The 17,478-nt window shown below is 44.3% G+C and overlaps 1 protein-coding gene across 2 annotated transcripts in view; it reads right to left on the minus strand.

The window, feature by feature from the left end:
- The window catches only part of SSH3 (slingshot protein phosphatase 3), a 166,277-nt gene that overhangs the window by 29,488 nt on the left and 119,311 nt on the right, over positions 1–17,478 (minus strand). The window lies entirely within an intron of this gene.

The following is a 17,478-nucleotide window of genomic DNA, read 5'->3' on the forward strand; positions in this document are numbered from 1 at the left end:
CCTGGAGCACCGCTGCAGGAAACGTGTTTGCAGCGTGGGCCACTGTTGTCACCATCTGTGCCGAGTTGTTCTATGTATAGGAGGTGCAATTTCATCCAGGGCACTTTGCAGGGTTTAATTGTAATGCTTCAGTGCAGAATCAGGACATGAGATGGAGGAGATAGGGGCCAATGATGACTGCAAGTTCTTCATAAGTTTCTGGGTGTTAATGGCCTGGGTGTTATGTTTTTATAAGTGTGGAAAGTCGGGGTGACCTGAGCGGGATGGCAGTTCTTGATAGAGAATGAAAGAAGGTTGTGGTCAGAGAGCGGGAGAGGGGAGTTTGTGAAATTGTCCACTGAGCAAAGCCGGGAGAAGACCAAGTCGAGGAAGTTTCCGTCTTCATGCGTTGAAGAGTTAGTATGCTGCGAGAGGCCGAAAGAGGAGGTTAGAGATAAAAGGTGAGAAGCAGATGCGGAGAGAGGAAAAGCAATGGGGATGTTGAAATCACCCATGATGAGGGTGGGGATGTCACAGGAGAGAAAGTGTGGAAGCCAGGCGGCAAAGTGATCCAGGAACGGATGAGAGGGGCCCGGAGGACGATATACAGGTCCTTCTCAAAAAATTAGCATATAGTGTTAAATTTCATTATTTACCATAATGTAATGATTACAATTAAACTTTCATATATTATAGATTCATTATCCACCAACTGAAATTTGTCAGGTCTTTTATTGTTTTAATACTGATGATTTTGGCATACAACTCCTGATAACCCAAAAAACCTGTCTCAAAAAATTAGCATATCAAGAAAAGGTTCTCTAAACGACCTATTACCCTAATCTTCTAAATCAACTAATTAACTCTAAACACATGCAAAAGATACCTGAGGCTTTTATAAACTCCCTGCCTGGTTCATTACTCAAAACCCCCATCATGGGTAAGACTAGCGACCTGACAGATGTCAAGAAGGCCATCATTGACACCCTCAAGCAAGAGGGTAAGACCCAGAAAGAAATTTCTCAACAAATAGGCTGTACCCAGAGTGCTGTATCAAGGCACCTCAATGGTAAGTCTGTTGGAAGGAAACAATGTGGCAGAAAACGCTGTACAACGAGAAGAGGAGACCGGACCCTGAGGAAGATTGTGGAGAAGGACCGATTCCAGACCTTGGGGAACCTGAGGAAGCAGTGGACTGAGTCTGGTGTGGAAACATCCAGAGCCACCGTGCACAGGCGTGTGCAGGAAATGGGCTACAGGTGCCGCATTCCCCAGGTAAAGCCACTTTTGAACCATAAACAGCGGCAGAGGCGCCTGACCTGGGCTACAGAGAAGCAGCACTGGACTGTTGCTAAGTGGTCCCAAGTACTTTTTTCTGATGAAAGCAAATTTTGCATGTCATTCGGAAATCAAGGTGCCAGAGTCTGGAGGAAGACTGGGGAGAAGGAAATGCCAAAATGCCTGAAGTCCAGTGTCAAGTACCCACAGTCAGTGATGGTGTGGGGTGCCATGTCAGCTGCTGGTGTTGGTCCACTGTGTTTCATCAAGGGCAGGGTCAATGCAGCTAGCTATCAGGAGATTTTGGAGCACTTCATGCTTCCATCGGCTGAAATGCTTTATGGAGATGAAGATTTCATTTTTCAGCACGACCTGGCACCTGCTCACAGTGCCAAAACCACTGGTAAATGGTTTACTGACCATGGTATTACTGTGCTCAATTGGCCTGCCAACTCTCCTGACCTGAACCCCATAGAGAATCTGTGGGATATTGTGAAGAGAAAGTTGAGAGACGCAAGACCCAACACTCTGGATGAGCTTAAGGCCGCTATTGAAGCATCCTGGGCCTCCATAACATCTCAGCAGTGTCACAGGCTGGTTGCCTCCATGCCACGCCGCATTGAAGCAGTCATTTCTGCCAAAGGATTCCCGACCAAGTATTGAGTGCATAACTGAACATTATTATTTGTTGGTTTTTTTGTTTGTTATTAAAAAACACTTTTATTTGATTGGATGGGTGAAATATGCTAATTTATTGAGACAGGTTTTTTGGGTTATCAGGAGTTGTATGCCAAAATCATCAGTATTAAAACAATAAAAGACCTGACAAATTTCAGTTGGTGGATAATGAATCTATAATATATGAAAGTTTAATTGTAATCATTACATTATGGTAAATAATGAAATTTAACACTATATGCTAATTTTTTGAGAAGGACCTGTACCACCAACACTCGCATGGAGAAGGGGATGTAGAGTCTGACCGCATGGACTTCAAAGGAAGGGAAGACAAGTGAGGGTACTTGGGGGATAATTTGGAAGGTACATTTGGGTGTAAGGAGCAGACCAACGCCTCCACCTGCTCTGTTGTCCAATCTTGGAGTATGAGAAAAGTGTAGTCCACCATATGAAAGAGCAGCAGCGGTGGTGACTGACTGCTGGATCCAGGTTTCAGTAAGAGCCAGGAGGTTAAGAGAATTAGAAAGGAAGAAGTCATGGATGAAAGGGAGTTTATTACACACAGAGCAAGAATCTGATATGATATATGATCTGGGTTCCTGTACAGAGATGCACATCGTGTATGCATGAAATCTTTTTATTGACAACCCCAAGAAAAGTGCTCTCCTTCAGCTAAGTTCTCTTGTTAATACTTTTAAATATTCTGTAACTGTGCATGTTGTATTGTTTTGTCCCCCTTGTAAAATCATTTGTATATTTTTCATAAACACTGCCTCCCTTTGGATAATATATAAAACTAGCTGAAGAGCCTGGCGTTGCCTGGGCATAGTAACTGTGGTTAGTTATTATAACAAATTATAATGATTATCCTCCAACCCATAGTTCCGTGCCCATATACCTATTATGACATCATCTTCTCCATGGCAACTTATTATGACATCGTCACCATGGCAACCATTATGACATCAGCATTGCAACCTATTATGACATCATCGTCACCATGGCAACCATTATGACAATCTTTGCCATGGCAACCTTTATGATATGATCGTCACCATGGCAACCATTAGGACATCATCATCGATATGTGGCACCCCTAGGGGTATTTGCCACAAAAATAGTTACTGACAGTAAGTACAAATACTAAAATAGCAAGACTGCACTACCACCTCCGGCCAGAAGGGGGAGCTCCAGAGACTCCCCTTGATCCATTCTGGTCTGAGAGAAGAAATGGCAGTTGGGCCAAGGAGCTGATAGTGAGAGGTCATACAGTTGAATCTCTAACAGCCCTGTGACTGTTACCAGGCCTAAATCACCGGCCTGAGGAGAAGAGGGATAGAGAAAAAGGACATTGTGAGAACCGGGTAGCATTAATCACTACCCAGAACAGGCGCAAAGATGGATACCGGATCCGTGGCTGTATTCATTATATATAATACAGCAACCGGAAAAACGTGAGGTGATATCAGCTTCACTAGGGTCGGATGCAGCAACAGACACAGAGTTCAGCGGTACTCCCAGAGGGGGTAAACCGATAAAAGGACTCGGGTTGCCCGTCGAACCAGGACCCGGAGGGGACAGATTGGGCCGGCAGCCAGTTCACATACAGCAGCAGGGCCACACAGAAATTGCGCACAATAAGAGGCGAAGACCCCGGCAGGATCAAAGTAACTCAGAGTTCCCATACAGACTCAGGTGACAGGACTGGTTGTAAATCCTTTTATGTTAAAGTAAACTGGTTAAACGTTTCAGTGCCTCAGTCTTTCATTTGGACAATAGCCATCTATCCAGGATCGAGATCGTCACCGCTGGGAGAACCTGCTGCTGATCAAGTAAGTGTCTGTCCCCTCATGATACCCCTTACACTGTGCATTGCCTGAGGCCACAGCACCGGGTCAAGCCACCCGTGACATCCCCCTCAAGAGACAGACTCCATTGGTCCGGTGCTGGGTATCCCGGTCTCCTGGGCGTCACAATTGGCGTCACGAACAGGATCTAGCCAGCCCGTATACCGGGTATTGTGTGCCGTGATTGGAGCCCAAAACTGTGAAAACTGGGATGAAAAATCTTGAAAATTGACTTTATTAAAGAAAAATCCATTCCCCATTGAAAACTATTGAAAGTGACTTTTCCCCATTGGTTATAATGGAGTAAAGATGGCCGCCATCCCCTGAGGTAATCACTTCATAACCGTTAGGCACGAGACTGTTAATTGAGCTACGCCATCACCTGAGCCCCAGTCTAACTGAAAAACTTCAGAATCCGCCATTACAGAGCGCGGTGGGTGGGAGCAGCAGGGGGCGTGTCATTGTGGGCGGCACCAAGCTGAGCGCTCTGACATCAGAGCAAGGGGAAAATCGATCCTGCTGCACAGCGGAACGAATCTACACTATCCCGACGGAAGCGGAGGACCGGAAGGGTCCGGATTAACTAAGGGGGCACAGTATGTCGCAACACGGAGACGCCGCAGCACTCGGCAACGCTAATGCAGCTGAAAGACAGAGTGTCAATAGAGAGTCCGGTAGCGCAGCGGTTCAAGGAGTGGCGCCCATCATGCCGGTGCTGATGCCATATACCCTGGGTGGCCCATGGCTTCCAATGTATGAAGGTGAGCCTAATACCCTTGACGATTTCAGAGAAAAGATGCTGGCCCATTTTGACATGTTCCCTGTGGGTGAAGTTCAGCGTGTTAGTCTCCTGATGATGCAGTTAAGTGGCCATGCTAAGCGAGAAGTCACAGCATGGGCAGCTGATCTAAAAGGCACTGTTGAACGCATATTTGCTGGATTAAAAGCTACATTTGAAACCACGGCCAGCAGCAAAGCTAAAATACGATTCTTTAGTTGCAAACAAAAAGCTAATGAGGGCGTGAGAGACTTTGCCTTAAACCTGCAGGAAGCCCTTAAATCACTTACACTGGCTGAACCCATTTTTAACACCGGAGCGGATAAACTGCTAAGAGATCAATTTATTGAGGGACTCTACACCCCTTCTCACCGGGGGCATGTGAGCATGCTTGTTTTTAAGAACCCTGAATTGACATTTGCCCAATTAAAGGAGAGCGCTATACGTCTCCAGCTGGCAGAGGCACCTCGGGATCAGGATCCTGCGCAACCCATGGCAGAGGCACCTCAACAACAGGGAGTGCCAGTGACATCAGCTATGTCTGGGGCCATTGCTAAGCCCCTGGGGCCCAGTACTAATGAGGCTCTTCAACAAAAGCTTGACTCTTTAGCTGATGTTGTTGCTTCAATGGCTAAAACCATGCAGGAGATGAGAGGACACAAGATGGAGTTGGCAAACTGTAGAGAGGATGTTCCATGGATGAGACCCCGGAGATACCCGACATGGAGAGGACGACCCCGCGACCGCTACCAACCGGATGGACAGCCCATTTGCCGCCGTTGCCAGCAGCCGGGCCACTTTGCACGAGATTGTGATTTAAACGGGAATCCCCTGGGAATGCGGGCCGCTTCGCAGGAATGAACTTTCAAGGCCCAACACCCTGGCACAACAGGTACATCGGAGGACGACCCATTATCCCTATCGTGCTGGACGGAATTCCCCTCAACGCTTTGCTGGACACAGGTTCCCAGATTTCATCTATACCGTATATCCCGTTTATAAGAGGTACTGGGCTGATGCAGATATTGATAAAGGGCCCTCTGATGTTGAACTAGATATATGGGCCAGTAATGATAAGTTGGTACCGAAACTAGGATTCAGGGAGATGACCATAAAGATTGGTAAAGTAGAACTGAAGAAACAGGGTTTAATTGTTGTTGATGTTGACCGGCGGAACTGTGAACCAACTGTATTGATAGGAATGAATGTGTTAGAGAACTGCTTTTCCGAAGTCATTTCTGTCTTACAGCAAATTGCTGAAACTGCCCAATCCTGCCAGCAGAGAGTTCTCCGGAGGGAAATAAAAGTATTGATGTTAAGGCAACAGGTAGAAGTTGCAGGTGGAGAAATCGGCAGTGTGAGGGTAAGTGATCCAACGTCTATTGTAATCCCACCAAAAACAGAAATGCTGGTATGGTGTAGAGCAGCCATTGGTACTAAGGGACGAGATTATCAAGCCTTAATAGAACCAGTGTACACCGACAGCAGGCCCACTATACTCACAGCACGAGGGATAGTCGAGGTACACCGGGGACGAGTGCCGGTACGACTTTTGAACTGTGGAGAGGAAGAGGTCACTTTGCCAAGGTATGCTACAATGGCAAAGCTATATACTGTTGACAACAATGCCATCACAACCATTGAGCCCTTAGAACCAACCTGTCAGGTGGAAGGCAATGGCTCAGATGGAGAAATGGAGGATTGGTGCCAACAGCTACACGTGGGCATAAATTCAACACCTACCCATCAAAAACAAGGGGTGTATAGGCTAGTGACGGAATATGAACAAGTCTTCAGTAAACACCCATTGGACTTCGGACGGATAGAAGGGGTAGAACACACAATCCCCACAGGTGACCATCCCCCAATAAAAGAAAGATATAGACCCATACCGCCCGCTCACTATCAATGTGCAAAAGATATGCTGAGGGAAATGAAACAGGCCGGGGTAATAAGAGACAGCTGTAGCCCCTGGGCGGCCCCTCTAGTGATTGTCAAAAAAAGGACGGAACCATGAGAATGTGCGTAGACTACCGGAAGATTAATAACATCACCCATAAAGACGCCTACCCCTTGCCTAGGATAGAAGAGTCCTTAACTGCTTTGAAATCTGCTAATTATTTTTCCATCTTAGACTTAACAAGCGGGTATTGGCAAGTCCCTGTGGCTGAGAGAGATAAGGAAAAGACGGCATTCACCACACCAATGGGTCTATGTGAATTTAATCGCATGCCGTTCGGACTCTGCAACGCATCCGGTACCTTCCAGCGGCTGATGGAATGCTGCCTCGGACACAAGAACTTCGAGACCGTCCTCCTGTACCTAGATGATGTGATCGTCTACTCAAAGACTTACGAACAACACTTAATAGACCTGGCAGAAGTGTTCGAAGCCTTATCCAGGTATGGCATGAAAGTCAAGCCATCCAAATGTCACCTTCTCAAGCCAAAGGTACAGTACCTGGGACACATCGTGAGTTCGGAGGGAGTAGCACCAGATCCCGAGAAAATAAGCGCCATAAGGGATTGGCCAAGACCTACCAGCGCAAAAGAAGTGAGACAATTCCTGGGATTGGTGGGTTACTATCGCAGATTTATAAAAGGATTTACCAAGTTGGCAGCACCCTTGCAAGACACCTTGGTAGGGCAGACGAAGAAACCTTCAAACCGAAACCCTCCTTTTCAGTGGAACGACGAAAGGGAAGACTCCTTTGAACAACTAAAGAAGGCACTAATCGGAGAAGAGGTTCTGGCATACCCAGATTACCATAAACCTTTCATCCTCTACACCGATGCCAGTAATGTGGGACTAGGAGCGGTGCTGTCACAAAAGCAAGAAGGTCGGGAGAAAGTCATCGCCTTTGCAAGTAGAAAGCTCCGGCCTACTGAAAGAAATTCAGAAAATTACAGCTCCTTCAAATTGGAACTACTGGCAGTAGTTTGGGCTGTGACGGAGCGTTTCAAACACTATCTGGCCGCTGCAGAATTTATTGTCTATACTGACAACAATCCGTTGACCCACCTGGACACAGCCAAATTAGGTGTGTTAGAACAGCGATGGATAGCCCGGTTATCTAATTACAACTTCATAATCAAGTATCGAGCAGGTCGCAAGAATGGAAATGCCGATGCCCTATCCCGGATGCCACACTTGAGAGATGTAGAAGAGGAAACGGGGGAGCTTGAAGAAATTGAACTACCAGCCTTCCATCGTCCCAAGGCAAAACATCATCAGTCAAGTACCTATCAGAAACAACAAGAGGTGAATTTTAATCCGTTAGCACACCATAGATGGGCTGACACCCAAGACAGCAATCCGGCTGTGAAGTTGGTGAAGGAACTGTTGACTGAGCAAAGTGCATATCCCTATGAGGATGCCCCAGAAGAGACGCATCAACTCTGGAAAGAGAGAGGCAAAATGTTCCTGTATCAAGGGAAGCTCTGTAGAAGATACACCAATCCGAAAACACATGAATTGGTTTGGCAGATTATTGTGCCTAAACAAGATGTGAAGATGGTCCTCGAAGCTTACCATAATGGTGCTGGTCACTTCGGTTGGAAAAAGTTAGAAGTACTTCTAAGAGAAAGATTTTATTGGGTCGGGATGAGAAAATCAATCGAACAGTGGTGCAGAAATTGTGGCCCGTGCAACCTCAGAAGAAACGATCAAAAGAACCAAAGAGCACCACTGCAGCCCATAATCACCAAACAACCACTTGAACTTGTAGCCATGGACCACGTGAAGTTGACACCAAGCCGGTCCGGCTATGTCTATGCCTTGACCATCGTGGACCATTATTCACGTTTCTTGGTAGTAGTACCCGTAAAAGATCTGACAGCAAAAACAGCAGCCAAAGCGTTCCAAACGTACTTTTGTAGACCCCATGGATATCCGGAACAGGTTCTCACCGACCAAGGTACAGCCTTTGAATCAGAGATCTTCAGAGAATTCTGTAATATGTATGGTTGCAAAAAGATCCGGACGACGGCCTATCATCCACAAACAAACGGCTTATGCGAGAAGATGAACCATATTGTAATAGACCTACTAAAGACTTTACCTGAGACAGAAAGGAATCAATGGCCAGAGAAATTGCCTGACTTGGTGGATCTGTATAATCATGTCCCGGTGAGCTCCACCAACTGCACCCCAGCTTACCTTATGCGTGCAAGACCCGGCCAATTACCAATCGATCTAGAAATGGGAATTCTGAAACCAGACGCAGAAGTTCAAGACTCCAATTGGGATATCATACGGCAAAAGCAGTATCGCCAAGTGCAAGAGAGTGTGGAAAGAAGCCTTCAGCAAACTAGAGAAAGACAAGAGCGAACTTTCAACCAGAATGCTCTAGCGACCCCATTAAGACCGGGTGACCAAGTGCTCAAGAGAAATCGTCGAACCAATAAACTGGACAATCAGTGGGAAGCCGTACCCTACACAATTTTACCAACAAGAGTGGATAATCCTAAAATGTGTCTCATTAGCAAAAACGGAGGCTTAACATCTGTACTAGTGTCAAGAGACAATCTTAAATTATGTCCGGAAGCATTGAAAGAGCCAGACGTTGTCCAGCCAGAACCAGAAGTTATTCAACCCATACAGGTTCAACCAGTAAAGGAAAAAGAAGAGGAAGTGTATCACACCTGTATAGGAGACTTTCCCAAAACCCTACTAACATACCATGGTGCAGTAGTGGTTCCCATGGTGGCCTTTTACCCAACACCGAACCCAATACCAGAAGTCCCAAGACAGGAAGAGGCTGACCCCGTACTACAGGAGGTTCCAGGCCAGGAAGAACAGATTCCTGGTCAGAGTAATCCCATTCACGGTGGACTTGCCAACTCCATAGTCGTGGAATTATCTTTAGCAGAGCGGGCAGATACTACATCCGCAGTAGACAGTAGTACACCACATGAAGAGACACCGCTATTACGTAGATCACAGCGTAGTACCCAGGGTCAATTACCGGCCAGGTATGCAGATTACCAACTATAAAGCTCATAATGTGAATTGTATATATGTTATGCCGTATATAGTTAAACAGAAAATGTAGTATAGTCATTGCTATCAGTCTGCAACGTTTAAGCCCAGTGCCTACAGAGACTTGTCTGTATGAACTTATTGCATATTCTTGAACTTTTTATCAGCCCGGAGGCACTAAATCAAAGCTCCGGAAAGACTGCTTTTTGAACTTTGCTTTTTGCTCTTTTTGAACTTTCTTTAGACTTTATATTGATAACTCCGTTGGAAAAATGGAACTAAATTCCTGGACACTAAGTACAGTGCCGTTCCTAATACCTTCAAGGATAGAACTGTATTAATGGACGCTATTTGAAGTGACTTTTTACAGAACTCTATTTTTGTTTCCTTGAGTGGTTTTTGTAACTTTTCATTTTTAAGACTCTGTACATATTAATTGTTATTTCAAAATGTTATTGTCCCACAGTCCCGGAGTACTGTTCTTAACTAAGGGGGAATGTGGCACCCCTAGGGGTATTTGCCACAAAAATAGTTACTGACAGTAAGTACAAATACTAAAATAGCAAGACTGCACTACCACCTCCGGCCAGAAGGGGGAGCTCCAGAGACTCCCCTTGATCCATTCTGGTCTGAGAGAAGAAATGGCAGTTGGGCCAAGGAGCTGATAGTGAGAGGTCATACAGTTGAATCTCTAACAGCCCTGTGACTGTTACCAGGCCTAAATCACCGGCCTGAGGAGAAGAGGGATAGAGAAAAAGGACATTGTGAGAACCGGGTAGCATTAATCACTACCCAGAACAGGCGCAAAGACGGATACCGGATCCGTGGCTGTATTCATTATATATAATACAGCAACCGGAAAAACGTGAGGTGATATCAGCTTCACTAGGGTCGGATGCAGCAACAGACACAGAGTTCAGCGGTACTCCCAGAGGGGGTAAACCGATAAAAGGACTCGGGTTGCCCGTCGAACCAGGACCCGGAGGGGACAGATTGGGCCGGCAGCCAGTTCACATACAGCAGCAGGGCCACACAGAAATTGCGCACAATAAGAGGCGAAGACCCCGGCAGGATCAAAGTAACTCAGAGTTCCCATACAGACTCCGGTGACAGGACTGGTTGTAAATCCTTTTATGTTAAAGTAAACTGGTTAAACGTTTCAGTGCCTCAGTCTTTCATTTGGACAATAGCCATCTATCCAGGATCGAGATCGTCACCGCTGGGAGAACCTGCTGCTGATCAAGTAAGTGCCTGTCCCCTCATGATACCCCTTACACTGTGCATTGCCTGAGGCCACAGCACCGGGTCAAGCCACCCGTGACATCCCCCTCAAGAGACAGACTCCATTGGTCCGGTGCTGGGTATCCCGGTCTCCTGGGCGTCACAGATACATACACTAGTTTTTATTTTTATGTATATACATATATACATACAGTATATAGATGTAATAGTTCTGTTCCTTTTGTTCTGTAAACCACGACTCAAAGCCATATCGGGTGTCCAATCGGCCTGTATAAACGATTGGTGGTGGCGGCGAGTATTTTAGAGAGTTATCGTGGAGTTAGCGGTGATCGTGTGGGGGTATATACATATATTCCATGCATTGGAATCCGGAGGTGTATATACTATACACTCACGGTTAGTTTCCCGATAACTGGCCTGTTAGTGCAAACAGCCTGCAGCCTCCTCAGTTATTTGTCGGTCAATCATGTAATTGTCCGGATGATAGGGGCAGCAGAGAGATGTTCGCTCCAAAGATCACAGCGGGTGGTTCTCAAGACATCATGTTTTACGCAATATAGTTAATAAATAACATTTCCCACATGTCTACTTTACATCTGCGCAATTTTTTAAACATCTTTTTTGGTTAGAAAGTTAGAATGGTTAAAAGTTGATCAGCGATTTCTCATTTTTACAACAAAATTTACAAAACCATTTTATAGGGACTAGATCATATTTGAAGTGACTTTGGGGGCGTATATATGACAAAAAACGCCCAAAAATGACACCATTCTAAAAATGGGACCTCTAAAATTCCTCGAAACCGCATTCAAGAAGTTTATTAACCCATCCAAGGTTTCATAGGAGCTAAAGCAATGTGAAAGGAAAAAATAATTTTTTTTCACAAAAATTTAACTTTAGCTTCAAATTTGTTATTTTCACAAGTATAACAGGAGAAAATGGACCACGAAGTACGAAGATACCCCATTTGTGGAGGAAAACTACTGTTTGGGTGCATGGCAGGGCTCGGAAAGAGATGTTTTGGAACGCAGACTTTGATGGAATGGTCTGCGGGCGTCATGTCGCATTTGGCGAGCCCCTGATGTGCCTAAACAGTGAAAAAAAAAAAACACAACTTACATCATTTTGGATACCACACCCTTCAAGGATTTTATCCAGGAGTATAGTGAACAGTTTGAAACTACAGGTACTACACAGAATTTAAGAACATTAGGTCATCATATTGAAAATTTTCATTTTTTCACAAAACTGTCTTTGCCTCAAATTTGTAATTTTCACAATGCATAATAGGAGAAAATGGACACCATAATTTGTTGCACAATTTGTCCTGAACGCGACGATACCCCATATGTGGTCAAAAACTTCTGATTGGGCACATAACAGGGCTAGGAAAGGAAAGATCGCTATTTGTCTGGGATAGATTGTGAATGACATGTCGCATTTGAAGAGCCTATGACATGACAAAACAGCAGAAATCCCCCAAAAGTGACCCCATTTCGGAAACTAGACCCCTCAAGGAATACATCAAAGGGTGTAGTGAGTATTTTGAATCCTTAGGTGCCTCACAGAATTTTATAACACTGAAACATGAAAGTATGAAATTTTAGTGGTAAAAATGTAATTTTTGTACTTTCTGCAAATTTGTCAGAAACACAAGGGTTAAGAGGTGAAACTGAACTACACAATTTATTGCGCAATTTCTCCCAAACAGGGTGCTGCCCCATATGTTGTCAGAAATTACTGTTTGGCCACATGTCAGGGCTAAGAGGAAGGAGCGGTATTTGGCTTTTGGAGCACAGATTTTGCTAGAATAGTTTGCGGGTGGGTGACATTTGCAGAGCCCCGAAGGTGCCAGGACAGCAGAAAAACCCTAATAGTAAGCCCAGTGTAGAAACTCAATAAATTCATCTATGGCTGCAGTGACTATTTTGCAACATCCAAGCCAGGCTTTTTTTCTGGAGAATTGCAAATCTGCCAGTCTAGCGCCCATAGATTGTGTCCCAGTTAGAGCTCCCATATATTGTAGTAACCCCATACATTGTGCTTAGCTTAATTGTTAAGTGCCTTCTCTCCATTATTATTATGCCTTTACTTATATAGCACTATCTTATTCGCTTTATACACATTATCATCACTGTTCCCAATGGGGCTCAAAATCTAAATTCCCTATCAGTATGTTTTTGGAGTGTGGGAGGAAACCGATGTACCTGGAGGAAACCCATGCAAACACAGGGAGAACATACATACTCCTTGCAGATGTTGTCCTTGGTGGGTTTTGAACCTATGACCCCAGCGCTGCAAGGCTGCAGTGCTCAGCATTGAGCCACCGTTCTGCCCCACGCCAGGCTTTTTTTCTGTAGAATTGCAAATCTGCCAATGTAGTACCCATACATTGTGTCCCCATACAGTGTAGAGCCCCATATAGTTTAGTGCCCAGCTTGTGCTTCTGTCGATACGCACCCGTAAATTAAGTGCCTTCTCTCCATTACAATAATGCCAACATGTGGATTCGTACTGTGGTTTAGGCACAGAGGACCTCAGAAGAAGAAGGACATTTGGAAGTGCAGAATTCACTGGATTTTATTTGAGGGGCGGGAGCCATGTCACTTTCCCAGAGTCTTTGTTCTACAAGTAATGTGGGAACCCCCTGTAGTTCCAGTGACAAATGATGGACCTGAGTGGGGGTTGGGTTTGAGTGGGATAAATTAGGGGTTTTATTGGTAACGTTTTGTGGTACACAATATGTTTGTATCGCTTCCAGTATAAGGCTTTAATCACATTCTTGTGTTCAACGCTGAGAACTTACATCGGGGTTTCCGTATAAATCCCACATAAGGCGTTTAAGACGAAACCCCCGACGGAACCACCTACCAATTTGGAGTCCATCTGGTGTCTGCTCCTGTGGTATCCAACATTTTAGGCGTGCACATATCTGTGGTTGCTCACACTTGTGCGCTAAAAAAGCACCTAAAATGATGGGACAGCATTGGAACCCAATTTAGCGCAAAGTGATTCCATTTGCCTCACAAGTGACAGGTTCCATCCAGTGTTTTGTCTGAATCGCAGTTTGGGGGGAATTTACATGGAAACTCCGACCTAAGCGCAGGATAAATGTGAGCAGAGCCTTGTTCCGATTTTTGGGATGTAGAATTAACAAATAGACAGCAGTACAAAAATAGTTTTTATCTTTATTTTTGCAGTATGAATGATATGGTGGATTCATTCGTCAGGTCACTTCAATTACAGCAATATCAGATGTAGAATAGCTTTTTTTTTAGATTTTGCTGCTATCACACAATAAAAAGCCTTTTTTTTTTTTAAATAAAAAAATTGTTTTTTTTCATTGCCATATTTTGAGACCTGTGACTTTTTGATTTTCTGTCGAACAGAGCTGTGTGAGGGTTTATTTTTTCAAGGACAAGATGCTGCTTTTTTTGGTATCAGTTTGGGGTACATAATACTTTTTGATCGCTTTTTATTCAGATTTTTCAGATACAGAATGAACAAAAACCAGCAATTCTGTTATTGTTTTTACATTGACAAAACAAGACAAATTTGTTCGTCGGGTCAGTACAATTACAACGATACCAGATTTATATTGTTTTTCTTATGCATTGCTATTTTTACACACTAAATGTATGTATTTTTTTTTACAAAAATGAATTTGGTTTTGCATTGCTATATTCTGAGAGCTGTAACTTTTTTAGTATTTTGCCGAATGGGCCATATTATGGCTTGATTTTTGCAGGATGGATTGAAGTTTTCATTTTTTTTTTAAATTTGACCTTTTCATCATATTTTAATCACATTTTTTGGAAATCAATAACATGAAAAAACATTTTTGCCATTTTTTATTTATTTTTAATGGCGTTCCCTAAAAGGAATAAATAACATGCCAGTGTTATAGAGTGGGTTGTTCTGGACACAGAGATACCAATTATGTGTACTTTTTTTTTCTTTATTATTGTTTTAATCACAAAGACTGACTTTTGAGTGGCCCACTGTGGGACATGTATAAATCTAACTTTGAGTTTCCGTGTAATGCAGTGCATAAAAGACTATCAGCGAGTCACTGACTGTACCTGTGAGAGCCCCAAATTTGTTATTTTCCACAAGTGTTAGTAGGAGAAAATTGACCCCACAATTTATTATTCAATTTCGCACGAATGCGGCAATATCCCGTATATGGTTGAAAACGAATATTTGGGCACAACGCAGGGCTTAGAAAGAAAGAAGCGCTAATTCATTATTTGAAGCGCAAATTCAACTGATATAATTGCTCAAGCCATGTCAAATTTGCAGTCCCTGATGTTCCAGAACAGCAGAGACCCACCACCACAAGTGTTCCTATTTTAGAAATTTTACCCCTGAAAAGTTCATCCAGGGATGCGTTGAACACTATTAACCCACAGTTACTTTACAAAATATTATAAGATTTTATTGCAAAAATGAAAAATTATTTTTTTTCTGCTAAAAATAGATTGTGGATGTCATTAGAAAAGCCTCGGAGGTGCCAAATCAGAAAAATCACTTCCACAAGTGAACAAATTTTGGAAAGTACACTGCTTAACCCCTTCGCGACATATGACGTAAGTTTACATCATGCTTGGGAAGGGATTCTCATAAAATGGCGTAAATTTATATCATGGTGATTTTGCGGGCAGATCTGTGCCCACACAATCACCACTGCCAAGAGAAGTGTCCGCATAGCCCCAGGCCATTTACGGTAACTCCCTAAATGCTGCGATCAATAGCATCTGCAGCATTTAGAAGGCTGAGAAAGGGAGGGAGCTCCCTCTATCTTCAGATCGGCGCCCCTGCAATGTCATCGGGAGGAACAGACTGTTGCCATAGCAACTCGAGGTCATCATGACGTCCTCAAGGTAAGCTGCCTACGGCAAGCCTCTTAAGGTACCGTCACACTAAGCGACGCTGCAGCGATACCGACAACGATGTCGATCACTGCAGCGTCGCTGTTTGGTCGCTGGAGAGCTGTCACACAGACAGCTCTCCAGCGACCAACGATCCCGAGGTCCCCGGTAACCAGGGCAAACATCGGGTTACTAAGCGCAGGGCCGCGCTTAGTAACCCGATGTTTACCCTGGTTACCAGCGTAAACGTTAAAAAAACAAACACTACATACTTACCTTCAGCTGTCTGTCCTCCGGCGCTCTGCTTTCCTCTGCACTGTCAGCGCCGGTCAGCCGGAAAGCAGAGCGGTGACATCACCGCTGTGCTTTCCGGCTGGCTGGCGCTGACACAGGATGCAGGAGGAGTGCAGAGAAGCACAGCGCCGGGGACAGACAGCAGAAGGTAAGTATGTAGTGTTTGTTTTTTTAACGTTTACGCTGGTAACCAGGGTAACCATCGGGTTACTAAGCGCGGCCCTGCGCTTAGTAACCCGATGTTTACCCTGGTTACCAGTGAAGACATCGCTGAATCGGTGTCACACACGCCGATCCAGCGATGTCAGCGGGAAGTCCAGCGACGAAATAAAGTTCTGGACTTTCCTCAGCGACCAACGATCTCCCAGCAGGGGCCTGATCGTTGGTCGCTGTCACACATAACGATTTCCTTAACGATATCGTTGCTACGTCACAAAAAGCAACGATATCGTTAACGATATCGTTATGTGTGACGGTACCTTTAGACCATCCTGTGGCTAGTTAGTGACAGAGCATGAGCCTAGAACAATTCATATAAAGGAATAAAAAAAGTAATCAATACATGATGCATTTAGGAATCGATTACATATACACTCAACAGCAGTGTATATGTAAATGCACAGGGAATTTATAGAACTGAAAAACTGGAAGCAAGCTAGCCTTTGGACCCCAGACATAATGGGCCACAGCACTGGGCCTGATTTGCTGGATGCTGACACGGGCCTTTCATGATCGATTTCCTAAACACTGTTAGATGTCTCCACTACATAACAGATGTGGGTGATATCCAGGAATCTGCCTGGCGCCCTCAAGAGTTGAAAATGCAGTGGTTGTTAATTGTATTCTATAGATGGCAAACTGATGTATCAATACCAGTACCAAATGGGACCGTTCAACCCCTATATGAAGTCAAAAGTTGCTTAAGGGCTTTGGAAAAGAGATCTGTGTCCCCACCCCCCAAAAAGATACTCTAGTGAAATCTGCACTCCCAAATTAAAAGGACCTCTCCTTTGTGAGCCTCACTGTGTGCCTAAATGGCAGTTGGGGCCCACATAAATGGCATTGCTGTAGGAGCAATGAACAAGTTGTGCACAAGATGAATTGCTTGCAATTTTCCTAAAAAAAAGTAGTGACTGGATATTTGAAAGTGAAAACACCTGTGGGGTCAAAATAGTCAAGGCAGCCATGGACAAATTAATCAAAAGGTGTAATTGTCCAAAACGAGATCTAAGAGACTTCTGTCAGTGTAACACTAACAGGCAAAATACATTGCAGTGCTGGTGCATTGCCATGCATTATAAAAGCGATCAGCAAAATAATAGTTAAAGTCCATAGAGGGACTAAGTGTAAAGAAAAAGGTAAAAAAAAATCTTAAACCAATAAATAGACATATGGCCTAAAAGGCTTGCAGGATAAAACTATGTTCCACCATTATTACCATAAATGTGAGCTACAACTATTTAGTAAAAGCACACTAGGACAGCTACTAGAACCCTTTGAGAGGAAACCTGTCATTCCCCTTATCCAGCCC

Source organism: Ranitomeya imitator, chromosome 2, assembly GCF_032444005.1.
Source record: "Ranitomeya imitator isolate aRanImi1 chromosome 2, aRanImi1.pri, whole genome shotgun sequence".
NCBI classification, from domain to species: Eukaryota; Metazoa; Chordata; class Amphibia; order Anura; family Dendrobatidae; genus Ranitomeya; species Ranitomeya imitator.